Source organism: Tachyglossus aculeatus, chromosome 14 (assembly GCF_015852505.1).
Source record: "Tachyglossus aculeatus isolate mTacAcu1 chromosome 14, mTacAcu1.pri, whole genome shotgun sequence".
Lineage (NCBI taxonomy): Eukaryota > Metazoa > Chordata > Mammalia > Monotremata > Tachyglossidae > Tachyglossus > Tachyglossus aculeatus.
The window spans coordinates 53,517,615-53,523,614 of NC_052079.1; the positions used below are offsets into that span (position 1 = coordinate 53,517,615).

A 6,000-nucleotide genomic window follows, 5' to 3' on the forward strand; every position below is an offset into this window, starting at 1 on the left:
GGGGCTCACAGTCTTAATCCCCATTTTACAGATGAGACAACTGAGGCGCAGAGAAGTTAAGTGACTTGCCCAAGTTAAGTCTGGAAAATGGGGATTAGGACTGTGAGAGCCATGTGGGACAACCTGATTACCTCGTATCCCCCCAGTGCTTAGAACAGTGCTTTGCACATAGTAAGTGCTTAACAAATGCCATTATTATTATTATTATTGTTATTATAGAGAACACCTCAGGGATGGGATTTTCACCGGAAGAGTGGGAAACACTTCCTGGGGAGGGAATTCCCCCCCCCACCTTTTCCTTTCCTTTCCTTCCTCTTCTCCTCCACACCCTCCCCTCCTTCCCTCCCCATGGGACTAAGTGGACTGGACTAAGTGCTTGGGAGAGTACAAATCGGCAACATATAGAGACGGTCCCTACTCAACAACGGGCTCACAGTCTAGAAGGGGGAGACAGACAACAAAACAAGTAGACAGGTGTCAATATCATCCTATGAATAGAATTAGAGCTATATACACATCATTAATAGAGTAATAAATATGTACCAATAAAATAGAGTAATAAATATGTACAAACATATACAAGTGCTCATCTGTAAAATGGGGATGAGGACTGTGAGTCCCCTGTGGGACAACCTGATCACCTTGTATCGTCCCTAGTGCTTAGAACAGTGTTTGGCACATAGTAAGTGCTTAACAAATGCCACTGCTATTATTATTAAGTGCTGTAGGGAGGGGAAGGGGGTAGGGTGGAGGGAGGGTGATGACGGGGAGAGGAAGGGGGGGGCTCGGCCTGAGTCATTCATTCATTCCATCTTAGTGATTGAGCACTTACTGTGTGCAGAGCACTGGACTAAGCGCTTCCTTCATTCATTCATCCCACCACACTGATTGAGCGCTTACTGTGTGCAGACCACTGGACTAAGTGGACTAAGTTCATTCACTCGTTTTGAGCGTTCACTGTGTACAAAGCACTGGACTAAACCCTTCATTCATTCACTCATTCAATCGTACTGATTGAGCACTGCGCTAAATGCTTCATTAATTCATTCAATTGTACTTATTGAGCACTCGCTGAGTGCAGAGCACTGCTCTAAGCGCTTCACTCATCCAACTGTTGACTGCGCGCTCACTGTGTGCACAGCACTGCTCTAAGCGCTTCACTCATCCAACCGTCCTGATTGAGCACTGTGTGCAGAGCACTGTGCTACGCCCTTCATTCATTCAGTCATACTTATTGAGCGCTCACTGTGTGCACAGCACTGCTCTAAGCGCTTCGCTCATCCAACTGTCTTGATTACGCGCTCACTGTGTGCACAGCGCTGCGCTAAGCCCTTCATTCATTCAATCACACTTACTGAGCACTCACTGTGTGCAGAGCACTGCTCTAAGCGCTTCGCTCACTCATCCAATCATCTTGATTGGGCACTCACTGTGTTCACAGCACTGCACTAAGCCCTTCATTCATTCAATCATACTTATTGAGTGCTCACTCCCTCACCCCACCGCCCGGACTGCATGCTTACTGGGTGCGGAGCAATGCGCTAAGCGCTTGGGAAGTACAAGTCTGCTGGGCAACTTTGGGCAAGTCACTTCACTTCTCTGGGCCTCAGTTCCCTCATCTGTAAAATGGGGATGAAGACTGAGCCCCCTCCTCCCCTTCCCCTGCCTTACCTCCTTCCCCTCCCCAAAGCACCTGTATATATGTATATATGTTTGTACATATTTATTACTCTATTTATTTAACTTGTACATATTTATTCTATTTATTTTATTTTGTTAATATGTTTTGTTGTCTTTCTCCCCCTTCTAGACTGTGAGCCCGCTGTTGGGTAGGGACCGTCCCTAGATGTTGCCGACTTGTACTTCCCAAGCGCTTAGTCCAGTGCTCTGCACACAGTAAGCGCTCAATATGAATGAATGAATGTTGCCAACTTGTACTTCCCAAGCGCTTAGTCCAGTGCTCTGCACACAGTAAGTGCTCAATAAATACGACTGAATGAGTGAATGACTGTGAGCCTCTCGTGGTACAACCTGATCACCTCGTATCCCCCCCAGCAGCGCTTAGAACTGTGCTTTGCACACAGTCAGCGCTTAAATTGAGAAGCAGCATGGCTCAGTGGAAAGAGCCCGGGCTTTGGAGTCAGAGATCATGGGTTCAAGTCCCAGCTCCGCCAATTGTCAGCTGTGTGACTTTGGGCAAGTCACTTACCTTCTCCGTGCCTCAGTTCCCTCATCTGTAAAATGGGGATTAAGACTGTGAGCCCTCCAACGGACAACCTGATTCATTCATTCAATCGTATTTATTGAGCGCTTACTGAGTGCAGAGCACTGTACTAAGCGCTTGGGAAGTCCAAGTTGGCAACATATAGAGAGACGGTCCCTACCCAACAGCAGGCTCACAGTCTAGAAGGGGGAGACAGACAACAAAACAAAACATATTAAAATAGAATAAATATGTACAAGTAAAATAGAGTAATAAATATGTACAAACCTATATATATATATATATATATATATATAAAAATGCCCTCCCTCTGCACATCCGCCAAGCTAGCTCTCTTCCTCCCTTCAAAGCCCTACTGAGAGCTCACCTCCTCCAGGAGGCCTTCCCACACTGAGCCCCCTCCTTCCTCCTCCCCACCCCACAGCCCTACCTCCTTCCCCTCCCCACAGCACCTGTATATATGTTTGTACAGATTTATTACTCTATTTATTTTACTTGTACATATTTACTATTCTATTTATTTTATTTTGTTCATATGTTTTGTTTTGTCGTCTGTCTCCCCCTTCTAGACTGTGAGCCTGCTGTTGGGTAGAGACCGTCTCTAGATGCTGCCAACTTGGACTTCCCAAATGCTTAGTCCAGTGCTCTGCACACAGCAAGCGTTCAATAAATACGATTGAATGAATGAATGAGCCCGCTGTTGGGTAGGGACCATCTCTATATGTTGCCAACTTGGACTTCCCAAGCGCTTAGTCCAGTGCTTTGCACACAGTAAGCACTCAATAAATATGATGGAATGAATATAAGAGAAGCAGCGTAGAGCAGTGGAAAGAGCTCGGGCTTTGGAGTCAGAGGTCATGGGTTCAAATCCCAGCTCCATCTACTGTCAGCTGTGTGACTTTGGGCAAGTCACTTCACTTCTCTGGGCCTCAGTTACCGCATCTGTAAAATGGGGATTAAGACTGTGAGCCCCCCCATGGGACAACCTGATCACCTTGTAACCTCCCCAGCGCTTAGTACAGTGCTTTGCACATAGTAAGCGCTTAATATATGTCATCGTTATTACTCTCAACTGTAAAATGGGGATGAAGACTGTGAGCCCCCCGTGGGACAACCTGATCACCTTGTAACCTCCCCGGAGCTTAGAACAGTGCTTTGCACATAGTAAGTGCTTAACAAATGCCATTATTATTATTATTATTATTTTATACAGGTCCCGTGGGGAGGGGAAGGATGGGATCATCCTGTAACCTCCCTAGCACTTAGAACAATGCTTTGCACATAGTAAGCGCTTAACAAATGCCATTATTATTATTATATACAGGTGCTGTGAGGAAGGGAAGGAGGCAAGGCGGGGGGGGGGGGGGGGAGGGGAACGACGCCTTGTAACCTCCCCAGTGCTTAGAACAGTACTTGGCACATAGTAAGCGCTTAATAAATGCCATCATTATTATTATTATTCTCTGTGCCCCAGTTCCCTCATCTGTCAAATGGGGATGGAGACTGTGGGAGGTTGTCCCCGTGGGACAACCTGACACCTTGTAACCTCCCTAGAGCTTAGACCAGTGCTTGGCACATAGTAAGCACTTAACAAATGCTATTATTATTATTATTATTATTATTATTATATACAGGTGTTGTGGGGAGGGGAAGGATGGGATCACCTTGTAACCTCCCCAGCGCTTAGAATAGTGCTTTGCACATAGTAAACGCTTAACAAATGCCATTATTATTTTATACAGGTGCTGTGGGGAGGGATCGCCTTGTAACCTCCCCAGCGCTTAGAACAGTGCTTGGCACATAGTAAGTGCTTAACAAATGCCATTATTATTATCATATACAGGTGCTGTGGGGAAGGGAAGGAGGTAAGGCAGGCGGGGGGGGGGGGATGGAATCACCTTGTAACCTCCCCAGCGCTTAGAACAGTGCTTGGCACATAGTAAGCGCTTAACAAATGCCGTCATTTTTATTATTACATACAGGAGCTGTGGGGAGGGGAAGGATGGGATCACCTTGTAACCTCCTCAGTGCTCAGAACAGTGCTTGGCACATAGTAAGCGCTTGATAAATGCCAACTTTATTATTATTAACAAACACCACCATTACTATTATTATTAAACCACCATTACTATCATTATTAAACCACCATTACTATCATCATTAAACCACCATTGCTATCATTATTAAGCCACCATTATTATCATTATTAAGCCACCATTATTATCATTAAGTCACCATTATTATCATTATTAAGTCACCATTACTATCATTATTAAACCACCATTACTATCATTATTAAACCACCATTACTATTATTATTAAACCACCATTACTATTATTATTAAACCACCATTACTATTATTAAACCACCATTATTATTATTAAACCATTATTATTACTATTAAACCACCATTATTATTATTATTAAACCACCACCGTTATTATTATTAAACCACCACCGTTATTATTATTAAACCACCATCATTATTATTATTATTAAACCACCATTATTATTATTATTAAACCACCATTATTATTATTACATCGCCATTATTAGTAGTAAACCACCATTATTAGTAGTAAACCACCATTCTTATTAAACCACCATTCTTATTATTATTAAACCACCATTCTTATTATTATTATTAAACCACCATTCTTCTTATTATTAAACCACCATTCTTATTATTATTAAACCACCATTCTTATTATTATTAAACCACCATTCTTAGTATTAAACCACCATTATTATTAGTATTAAACCACCATTATTATTATTATTAAACCACCATTATTAGTATTAAACCACCGTTATTATTATTATTAAACCACCATTACTATTATTATTATTAAACCACCATTCTTATTATTAAACCACCATTCTTATTATTATTAAACCACCATTACTATTATTATTATTAAACCACCATTCTTATTATTAAACCACCATTCTTATTATTATTAAACCACCATTCTTATTATTATTATTAAACCACCATTCTTATTATTATTAAACCACCATTCTTATTATTATTAAACCACCATTCTTATTATTATTAAACCACCATTATTAGTATTAAACCACCATTATTATTATTATTAAACCACCATTATTAGTATTAAACCACCATTACTATTATTATTATTAAACCACCATTCTTATTATTAAACCACCATTCTTATTATTATTAAACCACCATTCTTATTATTATTATCAAACCACCATTCTTATTATTATTAAACCACCATTCTTATTATTATTAAACCACCATTATTAGTATTAAACCACCATTCTTATTATTATTATTAAACCACCATTATTATTATTATTAAACCACCATTATTAGTATTAAACCACCGTTATTATTATTATTAAACCACCATTACTATTATTATTAACCATTCTTATTATTATTAAACCACCATTCTTATTATTATTATTAAACCACCATTATGACGACGATGATGATGATTAAATACTAAATCGGCCGCATGCTCGTTGCGGCCGCGGCGCGTTACCTGGGGGAGGGGCCTCCGTCTCCTCAGGGAGGCGGGGAAGGGGACGAGGAAGAGGAGGAGGAGGAGGAGGAGGAGAAGAAGAGGCGTCCAGCCTACTCCTCCTCCTCCTCCTCAGCCTCCTCCTCTGCCTCCTCCTCCTCCTCCAGGCAGTCCTCGGGCCGAGACGGGAGTGGGGGGTGGTCGTCGTCGGCTGAGGCGTCGTCGTCGTCGTCTGAGGAGACCGCGACGGCAGCCGCCTCCTCCGCCGCCTCCGCCGC

The 6,000-nt window shown here is 42.0% G+C and overlaps 1 protein-coding gene across 1 annotated transcript in view; it reads right to left on the reverse strand.

Moving 5' to 3' along the window:
• TCF20 (transcription factor 20) overlaps positions 1-5,793 on the reverse strand; it is a 108,237-nt gene extending 102,444 nt beyond the window's left edge. Inside the window, 1 exon segment of the mRNA XM_038756225.1 lies at positions 5,744-5,793. The gene's annotated coding sequence lies outside the window, so the exon portion shown is untranslated.
• Between the last annotated feature and the right edge of the window lie 207 nt (positions 5,794-6,000).